At 45.5% G+C, this 21,970-nt stretch overlaps 1 long non-coding RNA gene across 3 annotated transcripts; it reads right to left on the bottom strand.

Annotated features, from left to right (window-relative positions):
- Window positions 1-1,451: 1,451 nt before the first annotated feature.
- LOC141495111 (uncharacterized) lies at window positions 1,452-20,473 on the bottom strand. Of its 3 annotated transcripts, none has more exons than XR_012470665.1 (3): window positions 19,314-20,473; window positions 4,590-4,741; window positions 1,452-2,221 (listed from the first exon to the last, which is right to left on the bottom strand). It is a non-coding gene; the product is annotated as an uncharacterized LOC141495111 (long non-coding RNA). The 3 variants fall into 3 exon arrangements; XR_012470663.1 differs by lacking the exon at window positions 19,314-20,473 and adding an exon at window positions 16,352-16,693; XR_012470664.1 differs by lacking the exon at window positions 19,314-20,473 and adding an exon at window positions 16,055-16,189.
- Between the last annotated feature and the right edge of the window lie 1,497 nt (window positions 20,474-21,970).

Here is a 21,970-nt window from a genome sequence, read left to right on the forward strand (position 1 = left end):
TGTGAAGAGAATATGGAATACAAATCACAGAGGCCAGCAAATTTGACTTCTCTGACATCCCTGGAATAGATGCTGCCACATGTGGAAGCTGCAGTTATATCCACAGTCATTTGTGCCTCTTTTCCCTGAGGCCTGGGAGATGAGAAAACCAGGAGTGCTATGCTATGATGTTTCTCATTCCCTGTGACTATGTACTGACTCTATCTCCCCTGTTCACTTCTCTGCAAAGAGCCTAGGAACTTCTACTTTTGTTTTTGGCTTCATTTCTCATGAGCCTATCATAGGATCCTAATATAATCATAGTTAGGGTTGACAGAGTCTTGGGATTCCATCAATTTGATGAAAATGAGGCCCATTAATCACACTGCATTAATGTGATTTGTTTAGGCCATCAATTGGATATTTCATCCCATCTCCAGTCCTCTACAGTTGTTAATCTTTAAAATATTGCTTAACAACACCCTGGTGCTTAGCATCCAATTCCTCATTTTTTGCCAGTCTACCAACTATGACTATGAAAAGAAAATTACACACAACTCAGATGCATATTAATTGACATATTCATCTTTCTTGCATGGGTCTTCAGGACTTCAATTTACAACACCTCATGGACATTTCACTGGTGGTGAATTTTCCCCTCGTAAGTTCTCACACAGCAGCCTCAGACCATAAGCAAAGTTCTTTTGTCTTGGAAGAATGTGCCCGTTCTTCTAGCCCATGAGAGTCCATGATGCCCTCCATGTTCTATTGAGGATTTTCATGTATGGGTCATTTTCAAGGGAATATTGTCCTGGGGTATTTTGTTGTTTTGGACAAGTCATTTATCATCTCTTGGCCCCAATATACTTATCTACAAAATGGATGGTTGGTCTTAAAGGTCCCTTCAATTTCAAATTCAAAGGGAATATATTTAAATGTTTTGATCTTTCAGTTGAGTCAACATTTTTAGAAACCAGAGTTTAGTGAATAGAATTTCTCTATTCTCTGGTTTCCTTCGTTTAGCATGCAAAAAGATGCCAACTTAAGTTAGTAACTTAGTCTCTTGACAAGGAAAAAGCAGAAGTTTTGTGAGGGAAGGAGCTATTTTATTTTCCTTTATCCAACCCCAGAGACTGGTGCATGGTCAGTGGTACTTAAGAAATGCTTGCTTCCTGGTCATCGATTTCCCTTTGAGTCTTCAGCACCTGGCATAATGCCTGGTCACTGAAGGTATTCACCAAATGTTTGCTCAATTGAAATGAATGATAGTGGTCAGCGAATTGGCAACTACTCTCTTCCTAATGCAGAATAAAATGTGAAGAACAGATAACATCACCAGTTGTGAACTGGCCCCCCCCGCCCCCCCCCGGCCCCCTTGCCTTAAGGATTCCACAAAGAAACAGATTAGGGGAGGCATTCTGAAAGAAAGAGGCCCCCACACCAGTGGTAGAAACCTGACCTTCTTCCACAAGGTCAAATAGTTTTATTTGGGTTAAACACTACAATACAGTATATATCCATAAAAAACTCTATAGTGTATATAAATTATTCCTTCCATTCAGCAACTCTGTTTTTTTCCATTACAGCTTTGGTACAATGTGATTTTATTATATAATTTTCTTAAATACTTTTAGTTTCACAAACTCAACACAAAATACAAAACTAATTCAAATTAGGAATATTACAATCTACACAGTGGTGTTCAGTGGTAGGAAATAATCTTACCTTGATGAAATCATGTCCCTAGCTAAGCTGTGAGGCATTACCTAGGAGACATGACAAAAGTATGCACCATTACCCAGCCAACATTTTGTGATGGTTTCTATTTGTAAGTGAATATCAGCAATGTCCATTCAAGCATCATGAATAGGGGATCTCATGCTCATCCCACCTGGCTCCTCTCCCCATCAGGACCAGGAGGAAGTGGATGGTCTTCAATCAAGGTCTCATCTTCCTGTGACCTTGGCTCCCATGCCTAGTACTTCACTGGCCACCCTGTATTGTGGGTACTGGCACAGTTTGTCCTGCAGCTTGCTGAGATCACTGGGACACTCTGGGAGGGGCAGTGGGGAGTCATGAGCCTCAGGTTGTTCTGGGTGTCTGGAGGTATGACATTGCAATAGACAGGCATGCCACCAGAGTTGGGAAGAGTTCCCGTTCCTGGACCTGACTGGCTAGGGAGCATGAGGGCTTGCTGGTAGGATTGCTGGGGCAGACCTTGAGAACCCTGAGCCATGGACACCTGGAGAGAAGAGAAACAAAAGTCAGCTCAGCCCAGGAGTACCTCCTCTGGCTCTCCCATCTGACCCATCCTCCTGCCTTCTTGGTCTCTTCCAGTTGAAGGTTAAAGGAAGCAGGACTGGCCCCGGACTTCCTTTTGTCCTGTGGAAGCCTTAGGCATTGGGCCTTAGTGAGTATTGGAAGGTTGGGGTCTAAAAACATTTTCTCTGAAGAAACTTTTTCAATGACCAACTCATGCAGTCAGTTCTGGGGAGAGAAGGCCCTGGAGCAGGACCCTGAAGCAGTGGCAGACAGGGAAGACTGGAAATCAAAGGCCCTGGCTCTCATACTTCCTATCTGCGATCCTGGTCATATCATTTAAGGCAACCACATACGGTATCTTAAGAACATCTACACAGTGACAATAAAAACACATTTGTTAAACCCTAAAAAGCCCAGATCTTAGCCAAAATGGCAACTCTTGGATATCTTTTAGTGTATTTTCACTCCTCAGGAGTAGATTGCAACCCCCCCCCTTCCTAAACTAGATAAATTCCATGTCTCTCTGACCCCTTGAATCCCTTTCTTCTTCCAAGTCCTTCAAGATTCCTGGGCTATCTGTGCCATACTGGAGTTGAGCATTTCACCACTTGACTGACCATCACCTCTTCTCATCCTTCCAGGTTTTCCCTGACTGATTTTTTTTCAGTTTCTCACCTGCCAGTCATTGACTGCATGCTCGCTAACTGACACCTGGCACAGTCTATCATCCACTGGGTCATCTGTGATTTTAAGTTTTCTCAGATCCTTGTGTTCCATGGCTCTGGAACTTAATGACCCTCAGCCATGTAGCACATCTGAGGGAATCATGATGTAGCAAAATGGTTCAAGGAACAGCAGGTCACATATGGGAGCTGACAGGAAGTGATCCGGGAGCTCAATTCAGGAGCTACCTGGTGGACATCCTGCTAATTATTGATTTCTTCTTCAAGCGACCCTTGCTGTATTTCCTACGTCTATTTTCCTAGACGGATGTCATCTCTTTGAGGCCACAGTATCTCCAATCTGGGGCTTGGTGTTCCTGTGTCTAGCATGCTTCCTCACTTAGAGAAACCACTTAGCAAATGCTTAGTGAATTCAGGTGAATCGGTGCCTTGCTCTGTCGGTCTGCAGCCACTTTGCAGGATTTCTGTATGAATGGGGCCAGTTCAATAGACTTCCCAAACAACCCCACAACCATCTGCCCCAGACGATCCCCAAATTCAATCTATTCAACTTTTGTTCTGTTCAGAAATCCATGTACTAGGGACAGGATGCAACCAACTCCATTGGCTTTTTGTTGGAGGACATCTCTCCATGGGACTGTTCCATCTTTGTGCCTGCTGGTTCCATTTGACTGTGAGCATGGCCCCATTTTACCATCAGAATAGCCACTGGGTGAGGTGAAGACCCTCTCTGTCTACACTTTCTACAGTGACCTTCTGGGCTCTATCTGCTACCTCTCTCTTCAGCCTGTCACCTACAGGAACTAAAGGTACCAGATAGGACCTGTGGTCAAGGTTATACCCTTCTTCTGAGAGGCTTTCCCAGGTTAGCTGACTGAGAACTGGACTAAGAGAACCTGTTGGGGCTAGCACAGGGCTCACTGTCAGAGCAAAGGCTTTGTTGCCTTGACCTGCAACAACCCAAACCACAAAAAGATTTTGGGACAAGGTCATTCTCGATTAGGTTTCTTTCTATAGGATGAAAATGTTTGGTTTCCATGTATATTCACACGCACATCACGCACATGTACACAACTCTTCTGCTAATTAGTGACTGTATGGCTCAAATCAAGACTCTTCCAGAGCACATATATTTTAGAGGACACTCTTTGCTTTGCATTAGTACTACCTTCTCAGGGCATTCGAGTCAAGGAAAAGGAGAGGCAGAGTTAAATGACTGAAGCTATTTCTCCAAGTCATTGAAGCCTGCTATTTTAGAATTCCAATGGTGGACTTGGGCTTTCAAAGACGTGTTTTGAAGGATCCTTGCTGGGCTTGAGAAGGGGATCTTTCTCCATATCTCTGCTTCTTTATGGTGACCTTTATCTAGCTCCACTCCTTCAGAGTGGGCTGCAGAGGATAGAACATGGCTAATTATTAGCCCAGCCAGTAGATGATGAACATGAAAGAACTCCATAAACACTAATTAATCCTCACAATGTTCCTTACTGGGAGGAGGAGGAGTCCTTCTTTGAAAGATGGGAGGTAGAGATGGCTGAGTCAGTCCTGAAGAATGGCTGAATTGTAGTCTTGTTTGAGGGAAGGAGGAGGAGGTGGACACTGGCCTGCCCAGGGCATGCCCCCTCATTGAAAAGTGGTGGCTAAGTGGACTATGGCAGGAGGTACCTGATAAGAAGACATGGTTGGATAAGGAACCATCATGCCTTGCACCTGATTCCCTTGTGGGCTGCTGATCAGGTTCTGACTCTGAGGTGGTTGTGACATGCCCACAAGGCCTTGGAAGCCTTGCTGCTGATTTGACAAGACAGGCTGGAAACCTGGGGAAAGAGAAGAAAAAGAGTGTTTGCAAATGGTGTGTGGATGATGCCTAATGGAAGAAAAAGTTCAAGTTACTTTGATCATCAATATCATTTACATCATTTTTTAAGTCCAGGACATGCTATCTGGGGAGAGTGAGAGAGAGAGAGAGAGAGAGAGAGAGAGAGAGAGAGAGAGAGAGAGAGAGGAAGAAGAAGAAGAAGAAGAAGAAGAGGAGGAGGAGGAGGAACAAACATACAGAGACAGAAAAAAGACAGAAGCAGATAGAGACCTGGGAAGATGGAGAGAAAGAGAAACAAAGAGACAGAGATAGAGACAGATTGACAGAGATAGAAGTAGAGACAGAGAAAGACAGATGGACAGAGAAATAGAGCTAGAGTCAGATCAAGAGATTAAAAAAGAGAGACAGAGACACAGAGAAAGATGGAGAGAGAGAAAGAAATAAATATAAAGACAGAAACCAATGAAGAGGAGAGACAGACACACATGGAGAGAGAGATAGACAGACACATAGAGACAGAGACATAAAGAAATAGGGAGAGAGTGAGAAAAAAAGAAAGAAACAGAAAGGAAAAGAGAGACAAACTGAGACACAGAGACAGACAGACAGAGATAGAGACAGATCAAAAGATGGAGATGGAGACAAAGAAACAGGAAAAGAGAGACACACACACACAGAAACAAAGGAAAAGGAGAGTGACAGAGACAGAGACAGACCGACAGATAGACAGAGAAACAGAGCCAGACAGATACAGAGAAAGATGGAAAGAGAAAGAAAAGAGAGAGAAAGAGAGAGAGAGAGAGAGAGAGAGAGAGAGAGAGAGAGAGAGACAGAAAGACAGAGAAACAGAGAGAGAGAGCTTGAGCACTGGACAACAGTTTCAGGGTCATAGTTTAGATCCCATCTCTGCTTGCATTGTGTGACTTGGGGAAAGTCCCTTCATCTCCCAAGACCTCAGTATTCCTCTTTTGTCAAAAAAAGAGGATGTTAATCTTGCTGACCCCTAAGGTCCTCTCTCGTTCCTCTGTTCTGGAGTGGCTGCCCCGAAAGTTCTGCAGTGCAGACAATAGCTGCACTTGGATGAGCAACACAGGAGGAATACTTCAGAAACTGCAGGCAAGACACAGAGAAATCCTCTGCTGCCTTCCTTGCCCTTTGGAGCTCTGTGCTTGCACCCCATCAAAACAAACCCTGGACTTTGAGTATTTTGTGATCCCTGATGTCCAACAGCATCCTCTAGGAATGGCCAGCTCCTACCTCCATAGAAAAAGGACTTTCTCCATGTCTCTTAAGAGATTCTGTTGAAATTGTGGTTCCCAACAAGCTCAGTCATCCAGAGATGTGGTGGCCCTTTCTTACCATTAGCAGACCAATATACACTAAGTTGCCTTTAGAAGAATTCTGAACCAGTCTTTCTTCCAGGGTCTGCTTATTGCCCTATTTCTTCTTCTAGTGCCTTTGCAAACATCCTAGGACCCTGGACTTCCCTTGTCTGTGGACTGGTGTCCTTGTGCTCCTCACTGTTATAAAAGGGAATCTTGTAATGCCTTAAAAAGCCAGAGAGTGGAGGCACTGTCTAAGGCAGGGGTGGTAGTCATTTAGTAAACTGGCTTTTCTTAAGGGTCTATTATGTGTGTGACTCTGTACTAAGAAGCCATGGGTACCCTCCAAGCAGGACCCAGAGAGGAGGAGGGGATGGGGGGCTTGGAGGGTCTTAGGCCAGGTATGGGAGGCCCATGGAGCCCAGGAGAACTAGAAAGGATCAATGGTGCAGTCTCCCTAGGGTCCCCCTCCCCTTCCAGAGTTGCCTCCCCTCTATGATTTGTGAATTTTAATATTCAGTTATGCATCAATTTCACAGTGAGGAGGTTCTCACAGCAAATACACATTTATATGGGGAGCAAAATGCTGGGTAATTTTCAAATGAAAACATCACCGCGAGGAATGCCCCATTTATATTCATGAGTCCTAAGCAATTTTCAATCGCTGCCCCTGAGAAATCTCCACCTGGTATCTTTGAATTGGGCAGCCGGGCTCTCTGATCACAGTTGGCATGGGCCATGATATTTCTTTGGATGGTCTGTGATGGGTGTCTCTTAGGGGCACTGGGAGGAGTTCACTTCAAATGGAAGGAGGCTAAGGGGAAGGAAATGGGCAGGAACACCTCCCTCCTCCTTCCCCAACCCTTCCAGTATGGAAAATCCCTGAACCCACAGGAGCTGGTGGGCTCATAGATTAAATGTGACAAGTCTAGCTGAGGCATGGATTTAATGCTGGTAGGAAGCTGAGAAATCATCAGACCTAATGCCCTCATTTTACTGGTGGATACAAGAGCCCGGAGAGGTTAAGATATAGCTAGGGTCATACAGCTAAGTAACTTAAGCAGGATGTGAACTCAGGTTTTCCTGACTTCAAGCTTTCCAGCTAGTATCACAGAACCTGGCCTCACTTTCTGGCTCTGCCTCAGTCCACAGTGGACTCTACTTTAATTTTGTGGATCTGTAGTACCCAATATACATCTGGCATTCACTTTGGAGGGTTCAGCTAAATAGAGATAGTTAGGCAAAAGAGTATGATGTGATGGCAAGAGCACTGACTTTGAAGTCAAAGGATCTGGGTTCAAATTTCCCACCTTATTCCTTGGACAACCCCAGAGGGGTCACATCCACAGTCAAGGTTTCTGAAGACAAAGGGCAAGTCTGCAATCTGTACCTGTGGATGAAGGAACTCTGCAGCCAAGACAAGCCAGGGAGGCAGCCTCTGACCTGATTGGGCCGTGGAACATGAAATCATGCTCTGGCAATTTCTTTCATACCAATAACTTGACCTGAACTTAATTAATCAGACCTTAGTTGGAAATCAGGTGAATAAGTGAAAGGTGAGTGGAGGGGCTGAGTGACCCAGATGATGCCCAAATTGCTCCTATGATTTTTATCATGATGTTTTCAGTGACATTTGTAAGATGCCCTCAACAAGGACAAAAATGGCATCGAGGTGAGGTACCACACTGATGGTAAAGTCTTTAACTTGAAAAGGCTACAAGCCAAGATGATTATGCACTCAGTGCAGCCTCTGAAGACAAGATGCAACAAAGTATGGATTGATTCTCTACTGTTTGTGCTCATTTTGACCTGACAATTAAAACCAAGAAAGCCCAGGTGCTCCTCCAGCCAGCACCACACCATTCATATGTGGAACCATTGTTTACAGCAAATGGAGATGTTTTGAGTGCTGTGGATGAGTTCACCTACTTTGGCAATATACTTTCTAGGGATGTACACATAGATGATGAGATTGACATATGCATTACCAGATCTAGCTCAGTGTGTTGGGGAGGCTCGGAAGGAAATCTGGGAGAGAAGAGGTATTAGGCTGCTAACACACCTAAAGATCTCCAGAGCCATTGTGCTGAACCTCGCTGGTGTATGCCTATGAAACTGGACAGTCTACCCACGTCATGCCAGGAAATGGAATCACTTCCCTTTGAATTGGCTTGGGAAGATTCTGAACATAAACTGGCACGATGAGGTACCCGACACTGAGATCCTTTCTCAAGCTGAAATGCCAAGCATTCAAACTCTACCACAGAGAGTGGTCAGCCACAATGTTTAAATGCCCAATGTATACTTGCCAAAAATATTATTTTTTGGAGAACTCACACAAAGCAGGTGCTGACATGGTGGTCAGACGAAGCGATACAAGGACACTCTCAAGGTCTCTGAAGAACTTTGGAATCCATCTGAGACACGAGAGACTTTGCCACAGGATCGCCCAGGATGGCATGCCCTCATCAAAGAAGGTACTATGTTGTATGAACAAAGCAGAATTATGGTAGCTCAAAAGAAATATGAGATGCATCAATTGAGAGACATTTCCACTTCAAATATTGGCTCTGGAGAGAATGCAGGGGACACAGTCTTCTGGGGAGGGGTTAGAATGCAGCCCTTCTTCCTTCCCTATAATAAAGAGTGAGCTATTTAGAACCAGGAGTTCCCAGGAATTCTGGAGAACCTTTGCCTTAGGAGACTGACCTAATCAGGAAGACAGGAGAAAGATTTCCTGACTGTTGCCAAAAGGGAAACTTTCTGAATCTTTCCCACAGGGGGCAAGTGAGCCTTATAAATCCTGTATGAATGGTCCTGGGGCACATAGCATCTAATGGCATAAGACCTAGAGAATAGCCTAGAATGGATGTCTATGGAGGTTGAGAGACCTTTGTCCTGTCAGACCACCAAGAACCTCAAGTCAAAGTCAAGCCCAAATCTCAAATATGCAGTTGGTATGTATATAAAATGGGTGTGGTATATAGTACGTGTGTGTGTGTGTGTGTGTGTGTGTGTGTGTGTGTGTGTGTGTGTGTGATATGTGTGTGGAATGTAGTGGTGTGTATGATGTGGGTGTGGTGTGTGTGTGCTAAGTGAGTGTGATGTGTGTGATGTATAGCGGTATGTATGGTGTGTGAGTATGTGTAGAGAGGTGAGGTCAGTCCTTCTGAAGAGTGCCCCATGGAGATACCCAGAAATTGCATTGATTTCTCAATTTTCTTTTGGAAAAAGAAAGTCTCTCTGCTAGGGTCTGTTTGTCATCCTTTCCTTCCTCTGCCCCTCTGGACTGTAAAGGGATGAGTCCCTGGGCAGGAAGGGCTCTTCCTGCTGCCTTCAGGGACTCCCTGCTTCTCTCTGATGAATTACTGGGGACTCAGGGATAGATGGTGGGAAGGGAGAGGGACTCTGGGGCCTATGGGTGATCTATCACCTTCCTTCCTCTTTGCTCTCCTGATCATTAGCTTTCCCCCAGCCCTGGGAGTGATTCTCAGAAGCCTCTGGGTTGTGTCAAGAGAACACCCCCAGAAGCAGTCACTTTTTAATGGGGCCCCGAGACAAGGAGCTCCAGGGCCTCTTTACTGCAATTAGACCATTCGGCTCCCGTTAGCTCAGCTACAAAGGAGGCTTTGCAAAATCAGGGCAAACATGAGAGACATGGTTAAGCTACGAACAGAAGGTCCTGTGCCTAGAATTTCAATGAGAGCCTCGGAGGGAAGCTGACTCTGGAGTCGTCTAAATGGAAGAGGCTGTCAAATCACAGAGGTAATTCTGTGAACCTTGGTGGCCTCTCTCCTTGTATTGACAGTCAGAGAGTGCCAGCCACCCAGACGAAACAAGCAACATGAAAGACTCCTTGGGAGCCCTTCCCCATGTTCTTAGTGAGACCACACGGCTATAGGGGAAGAAGGAGCATCCTGGCCTGGGCACACATGGGGCTGGGCATCATTGGAAGAATGGGGGGTGCAACAAGGCCCCAGCCTTCTGTTGAGGACAGAGTCCTGGTGGGGAGTTCCTTCCCCTTGGAGATCAGTTTGGGTTTGGGATAAAAGGTCTTGATAAGCCTGGCTTTGGACCTGGCTCCCTCCAGGTGGGCTTAGCAGCCTTGATGTGCCACAGTCACAGTCTTTACTCTCACCATGGCCAAGAGTCTCCTATGGGTGTACTCCAGGTGCCAGAGCCAACCTATCAGGGAGAGGGAACGTTTCTGTATTCATCCAGACTCATCTCATCTCCTAAAACAATGATATTATGCACAGGAGGCTGTTCTATTTCCTTAAAAACAGGTATTTAGCACTCTAGTATCTGGCACACAGGAAAAGTTGAATATGTGTCTGTTGGTTGGTTGATCCAATATCCAGTGGAATGCCCAAGGTATCTGCCCTTGCCCCACCTTTAATTTTTTTTAATCCAACACTTGGATAAAGATGTAGATGGCATTCTCATTGAGTTGGCCAATGGCACAAAAGTGATAGGGATTACCAAGACAGTAAAGGATAGTCAGGACCCAAAAGGGTATAGAAAGATGAGAGTAGGAGTCTAATGCCTGGCGGGCTGAATCTAAAAAAGATCAAATAACATGAAACTCAAGAAGATAAATTTAAAATCTTCTACATGAATCAAATGCCACAAGCACAAGATAAGAAAAGCACATCTGAAAAAGACAGATTTGGGGGCTTGCATGGAATCCATGACACCTGACGGGCACATGAAAGAACTGGGATGCTTAAGCTGGGGAAGAGAAGACCAGGAGGAGACAATATTACTGCCTTCAGATACTGGGAGGGACCTGTGGTGGGGGAATTAGCCTGATTTATTCTGCTTGGTCCCAGAGGTCAGGGTCAGGAGCAAAGCTTGTGCCTAGTGTCAAGAGGAAGTGCCCCTCCCCAAGTCATCTACCTGTGGGGAAGCAGAGCACCCTGCATTGAGAGGGATGAGTGTCCCCTTCTTGGAAGGCTCCAAGGAGAAACTGGGTGGCTAGGTGTGCAAGAATGGAGAGGGAAGTCTTTCCTCTCATGGAATGGGCGAGAGGCCACTAAGGTCTTACTTTTTCAGATTCTAGGATTGAAATCCTATTCTTTGTGGTCATGAGCCTCACCCTCTGTGTCTCAGTTTCTTCCTTTCTAAGCCTTGATGGGCTCTAATTTCCCTGCCAGGTCTCAGGCTTTGACCCAATTGTTCTTCTCCTAGTCCTATTGAGGAACGTCCAGTTCTATGTCTTTATTCCTTTCACCATCAGAAGAAAAGAAAGCTGCATTCTTATAAGGAAAGGGTCTGACAGATACAGAGAATGATGTTCTCTACTTTGTTCCAGTTCACAAACCACTGGGATTCCACAAGACCATCCAAAACCCACTTTTTGTGGCCAAGATCACCATCTCAGGTGGTGCCTAAGAGGACCAGAGTATAGCGGTCAAATTGGAGCTCAATCTCTTCACCTTTGAAGGGATCCCTTTCCCTGTAACTCTCTCATTACCTGCAGCAAGACCTGGAGAATTCTTCTTTCCCACCTGTCAATATTGTGGCGACTACTAATCCAAAGAGCTTGTTAGAAGCCTCACTCAGGCACTGTCTGTAGAAATGCAGAAAGATTTTGGTGAAGCTCGGAAAGCTTCTGGAGCAGGAGGTTCACAGACATCAATAATCTCCCCTTGACTCTCAGCATGGCAAGGCCCTCTTTGGCCCCCAGAACCTTGGCAGATAGCTGCAGGGGACTGACTCAAGATGAGGAGCAGAGTAGGCCTGCTCGGACATACTTCAGTGTTCATCGACTGCCAATTAATTAGCAGAGCTTCCAGTGGGTCACCAAGTCTGACTTTGGCAGAATTGGGCACTTGTTGAATAGAAATATTGGCTTCCAAGAGATGAAACAAGATGGGAGCTCTCCTAATGAAAATAGGCCTGAGGGGAGGGAGTACAGCTCCCAGTACATTGCTGACAACATTCCTTAAGGCTGTGTAGACAGCTTTAATGCAGGGAGCAGAAACTGGCCACAGCTGGCTTCATCTGGTTTTCCCTTAAAGCTCAAATAAAGTTAAGTCTACCTTTTTTTGAATTATGCAACAATGGAAAAACTACTCTTTTTTTCCATCATAAAGAAAAATAGCAGGGATTACCTTTTGTCTATTGCACTATGTCTCAGAGGAAGAAGGGGCCCCTTAGTTGCTTTAGAGTTAGAGTGATCTTATTAAGGATGAAAAGAGGGGCATTGGATCATGAAGGATCTTAGATTGATTAAAATGTCTCCCCTGGGAAGTCGGCACCCTGACTCTGGAGGAATGGGGCGGAGGATTGCTGCCGGCCTGTCAGGAATTCTCCTCTGGGGACACAGCTTTTTCACAGAGGTCTTGCTCAACTCCTGTTGTGGTCTGTGGAGTTCAGACAGCAATGGTGGGGCATCTTCTGTGGACTGTCCCACAGGTCTCCAAAGTTGCAAACTACTAAGGAAGACTTGTGCTCTGTGGGGAGCACCCCCATACTAGCCTGCAAAACAGATAATTAGCAACACCTTCCTCAAAGGCTTGATTTAAGGACCAAATGAGATGGGATATGTGGAATGTCAGCCATATTGCTGCTCTCATTTGAGCACAAACTCACTTTACTCTTACAAGTCAGTGATGCTTAAACACATTTGTCTCTCCATTTGTACTGAGGCTGTCTTCCTGCCAGGAAGGCCCTTCCTCATCTGCCCCTTTTGCCTGCTTAAGGCCAGCTTCCTGCCAGACCTGGCTTAGTCCAGGTTCTGCTTCCTGCCCTGTCCCCTTGGAACAGGCTCCCTTCTGCCTAGTTAGCATGGCTGAGCTATGTCCCCCTGGCAGCCCCCTTGCCCAGCATGGTGGTCCCTGCACAAGTGGAGATACTACAACAGGCTTGGGAAGGATGCTCATCTGATTGTTCAACCCTGCTGTCTTCTGGACTCTAGTCACTGTTGTATGGGAGGTTGGTTACTCCAAGGAAAATGACATTCTCAAAGCTCCAAAAAAGGCAAAGGGAACAACCACCAGAGAAGATGGCAGGAATATGGGCAGGAGAGTCTCTTGTCTCCTCATCATCTTTCTAGCCAAAGAAGCATCTTCTCCTGGAAAACCAAAGGAACAAAATGCTCCTGCCTGACTCCACCTCCTGGGAACAGTGGGAAGAGAGAGGAAGCCACCTGGGCCACAACATGCTGCCCTTTGATGGATGGGAGTGGCATATAGGTGGTTCAGAGAGGAGGTCACACAGCTCGAGAGGGTCAGAGATGAAGAGAAAGCTCAGTGCCAAGACCCAGTCTCTCCTGGGCCTGTCCAACCCCTCTTTAGTCATCATTGCTCAGGAGACAAGTGCTCCAAATGAGAGCAACTCACTGCAATACAATAGATAACAAGGGCAGGAAATAATTATTAATTAACCCGCATTGATTAAGCCAGGCTCTGTGGTAAACTCTGGCAATATGGAGGAAGGCAAAACCAGCAGATGTCCTCCAGGAACTCCCGGTCTAATTAGGGACCCAGAACTTATGAATCACAGCCCACAAGATAAAAATAGAACAGCTCTAGGTAGTCTTAGAGGAGGAGGCGATGGTCAAGAGACATGAGCAGTGGACACACTTGATCAATTGAGAAAACGAATGCCTTAAACAACATGAAAACAACTAATTAGCCTGGATCTTCCACTTCAACCTCATCAAAACAATAAATTGGACACCAGTAGGCCTAGGGAGGAGTCAGCGTCTAAGGCACTAATGGTAGAGTCACACCCGAATTTGCGCTTTCTGGAGGATAATGGTACTCTTTGAGCCAATGCCATCATTGTGAATATATGCAAAAACAATAGCCTCATTTATTCCTGGGGCTGCTAAGGGCTGTGATCGTGCCTACAGCACTGGACCTGGAGTTAGGAAGACTAATCTTCTGGAGTTCAAATTTGGCCTCAGACACTCGCTAGCTGCTTGACCCTAGGCAAGTCACTTCACCATTTGCCTCAGTTTCCTCATCTATAAAATAAGCTGGAGAAGGAAATGGCAAGCTACTCCTGTATCTTTGCCTAGAAAACTCCCCAAAAAGAATCAGGAAGAGTAGACACACAACTGAAATAACTGAACAACATTTGTTATTCCCCAACCTTGGAAACCGCTAACACATCCAAGTTAGGGAATGACTAGATCTGCTGTGGTGCCTCAGTGTACTCAAATGCTCCAGTGGGACGAACCCTCCTCAGCATGAGAAGGAACTGCACCGTTTGCCAACTGATCTGATGCTACTGATCAGAACCACAGGATCTAATCTAAATTATAATAACAATGGAGCTCTTGGGGGACAGGATCTGAGGACATGCTTAGGACAAAAGAGTAGGAAAGAAGATGACTCAGTGAGACCAGGATGAATGAACAAAAGGGAAGTGAATGGAACAAAGGGGCTAAATGATCACTTGTTCTCAGTCAACCATTGGTCCAGTCATCTGGTTAAGTGTAGACCCTTATTTATACAAGCTTAGGTAAAATCAGGTAACCACACCTGTTTACTGATGTCTCAAGTTACACTTTCCCCACAGGTTACCTTAGAATTAACTCTGAACAGACCTTGCCTTCATGCCATGTTCCCAAGCTGCTGCCACTCGCACATCTTGCCCTAAATGACTTCTTCCTTCTCTTGGATTCATTACCTGCAAGGTCACTGCTCATTAGTCTGATCTTGATTTGGAGGTTAGTTTGCTGTCCAATATGCCAGAGCACCTCTGCTGGAATTTTGTCCCTAAAATACTCTTGGATTTCAAAACTGTAAGCTCCTCTGCTTCTTGGCCATGGGGACTTGAAGAACAGGAGTCAGCCCCCCTCCCCCCTGTCTGCCAAGTACTCTAAGGGCCGAGGCAATGCATCCACAGCCTGCCTTTGTCACGGCCTCTCCTGGCTATCCCAGGGAATGGGACTTGCCCCTCAGGACCCAGCTCAGGATGGAAGGCTGAACAGGCAGTATCCCAGCCCTCTACTACCAATCAGGTAGTGTCAGCATACTCAGAATAGTCGAGCAGAGACTGTGTAAGGAGAGCTTTCGTTACTAACTTCACAGACCCACATGCAGTCAAATCTTTAGAGACCCAAATTTTAATTAAGGAAGGTTGGCCTTTCCACGAATGGCAGGTGAGGGTGGATAAGATGCTTATACGGCACAATTACCGGAGCTGCCTCCCAGGGGGCCTGCCATTATGAAGGAGAATGTGAGAGGGCATAGCCAGATGAGGCAGAGCAGCTCACAGAGAAATGAAGCCCCCTCCCTGCACTGTAGCTCTCACAGTCTTGGGGGTGACAAGGACACCTTGTCAGCATCAAAGTCAAAATGGTAGAGAACAATGATGCTCTCAGTGGTGGCAAGGGGCCATGTGTCCCTGGGGGTTGTCTCTGTGTGAGGGGGCAGCTCTCTGTTCAGGGCCCATCTCCCTCCCAATCTTGATCTGGACAGAAGGCCTTCCAAGTAGCATCTTCACTAATGGCTCCACAGGAAGCATCGTTCTACACTGGGGAAGAGGCCTTAGAGGGTGATATTGGGGAAAGGATGAAGGAGGAATGGCAGATTCTCATTTTAAGGAACTTTTCTTTTCCTGTCATTTCAATAAAAATAAGACAAAGAGAAAGGAACTACCAGTTCCTGGCAGAGCCACCACAGACTTAGACACTGTGTGTGGGAGCCATGACAGGATGTCCTTGTTGGTGGGTCACACACTGATTCCCCCCAGAGCTTGGTCCGATGGAAACCCCCGAATCTAGATCAAGGCTGGGTAGCTGGGTGCTGGCATTCCAGACCAGTACACAGCATAGCTGCTCTCTAGAAGGTGCCATCTATTAAAAGGCAGAAAGAAGAGATAGGAGGAAGTGATGAATTTCTATTACTATTATTAGGACTTTTATATTTCTGGTATTATTTCTATGACAGGTATTATTCTTACTAGTACTATTCCTCTTACTAGCAGTAATAAGCATTAATAGAGGACTTTAAGGTTTGCAAAACACTTACAAATATTCCCTTGGTGGATTTTCACAACAGCTCTGGGAGCAGATGCTTCTATTATCTCTATTTTACAGATGAGGAAATTGAGACAGGCAGAGGTGAAGTGACTGATGCTGGACACATATGGGAATGTCCCCATGGACTTTAAGTCCACCCTAGCAGTACAGCCCCCATGTGAAAGGACAGGAAGAGGGCAATGGCTGCTAGCCAAGGAACCTGAAACCCTCCTGTGAGAGAATGCCTAGCTAGAAGCAGGAACAGGAGCCTTGGTTATCTCCATCTTCCTGTGGGTTACCTCTTTACCTGTTTCAGCTCAATGGACTCTAGAGTCAATGGCTTACTCGGTCTGACCTCTCTGGGTCCAAGATAATCCCATCTAGGTGGTACCATGATCAGCTCAAAGGGCTGCTTTCCAAACAGAAATCTTATTCTGTTCCTGAACAATGGGAGCCCAGTGACCTCACCAGTGACCACCCCCCTTTGCTAACTCCCAATCCACACACAGTTTTTTCCTGTTTCCCGTCACGCTCTGTGTGTTCTAGGACAACTTAATTAGTAATTACCTTTTCTCATTTGTGATATGAATGACTCCCTAAGCTCTATCAGGCAATGGGCTTTAGAGTCTCTAGAGTCTCTGATGATTTATGTGACAAATGTCCACAGTGAAAAATGTCACAATACCTTATCAAAACAGGTTTTAAATAGGGCCACAATTAAGACTTCTCTTTCAGGTTATCATAGGAAGAGCTTTTTTTCCAATCTGGGTTTTAATCTTGTTTCAGTGACTACTTATCATTGGCGAATCCCTTCCTTCCTCTCTTGGGTCCTCATTTTCCTCACCTGTCAAAGAGAAGCTTGAACTACAGGGCAAAGTATGGGGTGGAGAGGCTACACTTAGTAGAGGACAGTCAAATGAAAATGATTAGAATTTTTATCAAGGAAATTAAAAATTTTAAAAACGATACCAATTTGAAAACAGAGTTTTGACCTGAAGCTACGGAACAAATGTCTAAAATGCCAAAGTTCACAAAATCGCACTTGGGACCAGAGCAAGTTACTCTCTGAAGCCCAGAGTGTTTTCTGGCTTTTAAGCTCGGCAGAGGCTCATCTAGGAGGAAGTTTCTCCAGATGCTCAACCTATCCTAGTGGTCTGAGGAGATTCAGGGAACTCAGAAATAGAATAACAAACTCTTCACCTGTCTTCTTTATGTTTTAAAATCTTCCTCCTGGCACACTGGGGTCCCCAGCCCCCAAAGGTACTATTGGCTTAGTTTAATGAACTACATCAAATCCTTCGTGAAGCTTCTCACCCTCCACAGTAGACAGTCATGATGCTTCCCATGAGCCTGGCAGTGTGAGATGACCGAGGACCTGGATTAGAAAGGTTTCTGCTCTCTCCTCCTGTCTCTCTTCCAGGAGATGGTGTTGGCTATCTTCCTGTTTAGTGTCAACTTCCTATGTCTTCTTATATTACTTATGATGAGAATATAACTCATAAAATGATTCAAGGCCTCCATGTTGTAAGAAGTCCACAGTTTGAGAAGGCTTTCACATTTCAAGTCCCAAGAGTTAAATCAACACTTGCAGTTGCTAACAACCAAGAAGTCCCCTCTCTCTCTGTGCCTCTTTTCCAGCCACAGGCTGAAGAACTGGAAGGATTCTATCCAGGGCTGGCTGACAACTGTTTGCAATTTTCCTTTTCTTTATTGGGTGTTTGTAATATAGCACTATTCAGATGTGAATTAAGACATGGTCACAAGCCTGGGGTTTTAGAGACTATGTGTGGAAAACAAACTGTTAAATCTCGTCTTGCTAGAAACATTATAAGTGTGGGTACAATGATGAGACAAATACTAAACCCGTCAAACACCAGGGCTATGCTAGTGTGTTTAAATAGGGCCATTACCAGGTTGGCTGCAGGGCAACAGATTCTCATCTCCAACCCACAGGCATAATGACAAGGATTCAATGGTCTGGGACCTGCATTAGAAGAAGGAAGCTCTTACTGGGGAGATCAGGTGATGACCATCTGTGGGTTGTCATGATCAAAGAAAGACCATCAGCAACTACCTTCTTGTGAATAACTTGTCAATTTATCTAGGCTTGCTCTTATATGGACTGTATCATCTGGTGCTTGAATTTTCCATCTATATCAAGCATATTTCTGCCTGTTTCTGTCTTACTCGATTTTTTAAGCACCCTCACCTTGGTGACGGATGAGGACCTGTCAAAATCTGATCAGTGATGCTGACCTCAAAAATCACTCCCTATCCCTGACCATTTGTTGATCCATTGATGCTGGTGATAGGGGGAATATTAGTCCTCTTCCCCAGGACTCATTTTGAAGGACATTTGAAGAGAGAAATCATGACATTACTCAAATGAGTCTATTGAACATAAGCTATCAATGAATCAGGACCAAAATCCCCCAGAAATGAGGAAAACCTGCATTCTGGAAGCCTTTACCAGCAGTTCTGACCAAGCAGCATGGTCTTGGGGAAGCTCAGAGACTGTCCCTTTTGGTCCTCTGGGATTAATCTTGGTGGTCCTGGAGAGATCCTGAGCAGGCACATGGATGCCCTGTGAGGCATGGTTTTAAGCTCAGAGGGAGTTATATCCATACTGATCATCTTTCAAAGGACTGAGGGACACTTCCTTCAGCTTATGATCCCCAGGACTTAGAACCCAGGTCTAAACACACAGCAAGTGCGTGAGAAATAGCCATTCCTTTGGGCATCTGAGAGAAGCACTCTATTTGGACCTCCACTTGGCAGGTGGCCTTCCTGAGCTATACTTCCCTTGCTCTCTAGCCTGATGCAAACCCACCCCTCTTCCTTGACTAGGCTGGTTCCTGAACAATAGACATTCAGTTTGCTGCTATATTCACCATTCAAATCTTCAGTCTTTGGTGACACCTGGTATTCTATGAGCAGAGCCTTTAAGATCCCAGTCTCAGTTCCTTGCCACATTTAGGTCTCAGAGGACTGCTTTGGGGGGGCACTCAGTGAATTACAGGGAGCTGGGATGAATCCCAGAAATAAGAGATACCTTTCCTGCAAAACAGAGACAACGTTGCTATGATAAATACTGAATCTACCAGGGTCTATATCATGCACCATAATGTGCAAACAAGATGCTTTCCAGTGGCCTGGGGTGCTAAGAATCACCAAAGTCATCTTGGCCAAAGTCATCAGTGGCCTCTTTCCTAGGAAGGAGCCAGTGATTAAGGTAAATAGAATAAAAATGGCAATGGCAAGTGTCTCACCTTGTCCAATCTGAACTCACTGTACCTTAGAGGAGGACTCAGAATACCAATTACTGTGGGTTCTAAACAGAAAGCTTATTCTGTTCCTGAACAATGGGAGCCCAGAACCCTTTGGTCTGGCCAACAGCAGCTGCCTGGCAATAGAGAGGAGTCAGCTAAAGAGAGGGGCTTCTGTCAGGGAAGGGAAACTCACTGTCCCTCTTTGGAAATAATGAGTGTGAAGGAGAAAAGTTAGAGGGATGTGGTAGAGACTGAGACAAAGGGCTAGGACACAGAACATTATTTGTCCAATTACCCCAACTTGCCTTGTTTATTGATCTCATTCATTCTGCTCAGAGTGAACTATTGTATCAATTAAAACGGGAAGTATTAAACAATGGGAGAAGGAATGGCAAGCTCATTCATAAATATCCACCTATTTCCTGGGCATCTCATTGCTAAGGAGATAAAGGATGGCTCTATGGGGCAAGGCAAACAAGGGGGAGCCCCAATGATTTCCTAGGGAGGCGCTACTCCATCTGAAAGGAACAAACCATTCGGAGCCTCCTAATTTCATTGCAGGCAATGAGCTATGATGCATTACAATTTACACAAATCCCCATCTTGGAAAGGCTCTGGCTCTATAAAGACTAGCGATAACTTATGTTCTGGTGCATGATAAGCACATTGCATGACAGCTGTGATTTATCGAAGCAATTCAGACACCCTCGGAAAGTCTATTAGCCTCGCCTCTGCCCACAAAGGGCGTGTTCTCAGCGCAGAGGACGGGAGATGATAAATTACCCACCCGAAGCTGGTGAAGGCAATTGGCCCATCAGCTGCCCAAAGGCCCCAAATTACCACAATGATACACTTCTCCAGATAACCTTTCCTGTGCAGCAGCATCCAGGCCCCTCATGAGAGCCAATTAGCAGCAAAGCGGATGGCAACAGTGGGGAGGGGCTGCCACCAACAGGTCCCTCCTTGTGTTGCTCAGGGGTTGTTCCTGCCAGGCTATTCTGCCAGGATGCCTGGACGCTGCAAATATTTGCTTACTGGCCGAGATAGATAAAGTGTTTGTGAATGGGATGGTCAGGGGCCTCTGACTATGTTTAACAGTGCCAGTCAGGTCCACAGTATCAGTGAAGACAAAAATCTGGATGAGGGAGATGGGGCAAGGGCTCTCTTTGAGGAAAATCTAGCCTCATTTTGGGGAAAAAAAATCCAGTTTGATGCAACTCATTATCAATTGTCCCAAGAGGGTTTATAGATTTTCATTGTTTTTGTTCCTCCCTGGTTCCCACCCAGGCCCACATCTGAACAAAGGGTTTTGGGGATTTGGTGTATGCTGGGGAGCAATTTTTCATGGGGCCCTGTGAGGCCAAGGTCATGGACTTACTTTTGCCATCTCTTAAATGAACTTTCTATGACCCCTCAGCCATAGACATACATGGGTCAGCACATGACATGTCTCTCCTCCTGGTTTGGTCAATGACAGGGGTCAGACTTTGGCAATCACAGATGGAACACACTTTACTTGGGGGGGGGGGGGAGGCTTTTGTTTTGTTTCGATTATCTTTCCTAAAGAAAAAAAAATCTCCAAGATGTTTTAGGTACCCTAACCTGTGAGAGGCAATACAGATAGTAGAGTATGGGGTTTGGAATTAGGATGACTCCTGCCTCAGACACTTCCCCAAATCTGAAAGTTTTAATAGGCCTTGGTGGCCTCTTAATCCAGATCTGGCTAAGAATCCTCTTTCCAATATCTTTACCAGGTGATCACGGTGAGGCCCTCCAGTGGAAGGAAGCTCAGTCCTTCTCATAGTGGCCCTTGCTGTTTTGGGTGGTCCTACATTAGGACTTTCTCCTGCCTTCTTACCTTATTGTTTCCATCTGTCTGTTTCTCTTCTGTCATTTTGTCTCTCTCATGACTCTCCCTCTCTCCTGCTCCTGCTCCTCTTCCTCCTCCTCCTCCTCCTCCTCCTCCTCCTCCTCCTCCTCCTCCTCCTTCTTCTTCTTCTTCTTCTCTCTCTCTCTCTCTCTCTCTCTCTCTCTCTCTCTCTCTCTCTCTCTCTCTCTCTCTCTCTCTCTCTCTCCCCCCAGCCTCTCTTACTCCCCTTAGTTGAACCCTTCAGACCAAGCAGATTAAGATCATTAATTCTTCCATATGACCACCTTTCCACTCCAGAAGGTAGTTTCCCACTCCCTAAAGTCTTCTCTTTCCAGCTTAGTAATGTTCTTCCCAAAATATGGCATTCAGGACTCAAATCTAGTACTCCAGATATGGTAGGAATACAGCACACAAAGAGGTATAGTTTGGATGTCCTTGTTCCTGGAAACTCAATCTGAGATCACATAACGCAAGAACTTCTAAGATTATGGATTCAGATGAATCAGACTTGATCTAATTGGGTGAAATTTTCCTTCCTACCCCCTCCTGAAGTTATTGGAGAAACACCTCTTACTAGACTCTATGGAAAATTCAGTTAAGGCTTCCCCAAATGCTGGTGACATGACCCCCAGTTGTTCCTGGGAGAATAATAGTCAATCACTCTAGGTCCTAAGTATAGTGACAGCCAGGATCCCCTTTATTCTCTTTCTAGGAAAATGAAAAAGATGCAAAGAGCTCCTAGGGGCCCACATACACCACATATACACAGAAGACACACCATCACATT

Source organism: Macrotis lagotis, chromosome 8, assembly GCF_037893015.1.
Source record: "Macrotis lagotis isolate mMagLag1 chromosome 8, bilby.v1.9.chrom.fasta, whole genome shotgun sequence".
Classification (NCBI taxonomy): Eukaryota; Metazoa; Chordata; class Mammalia; order Peramelemorphia; family Peramelidae; genus Macrotis; species Macrotis lagotis.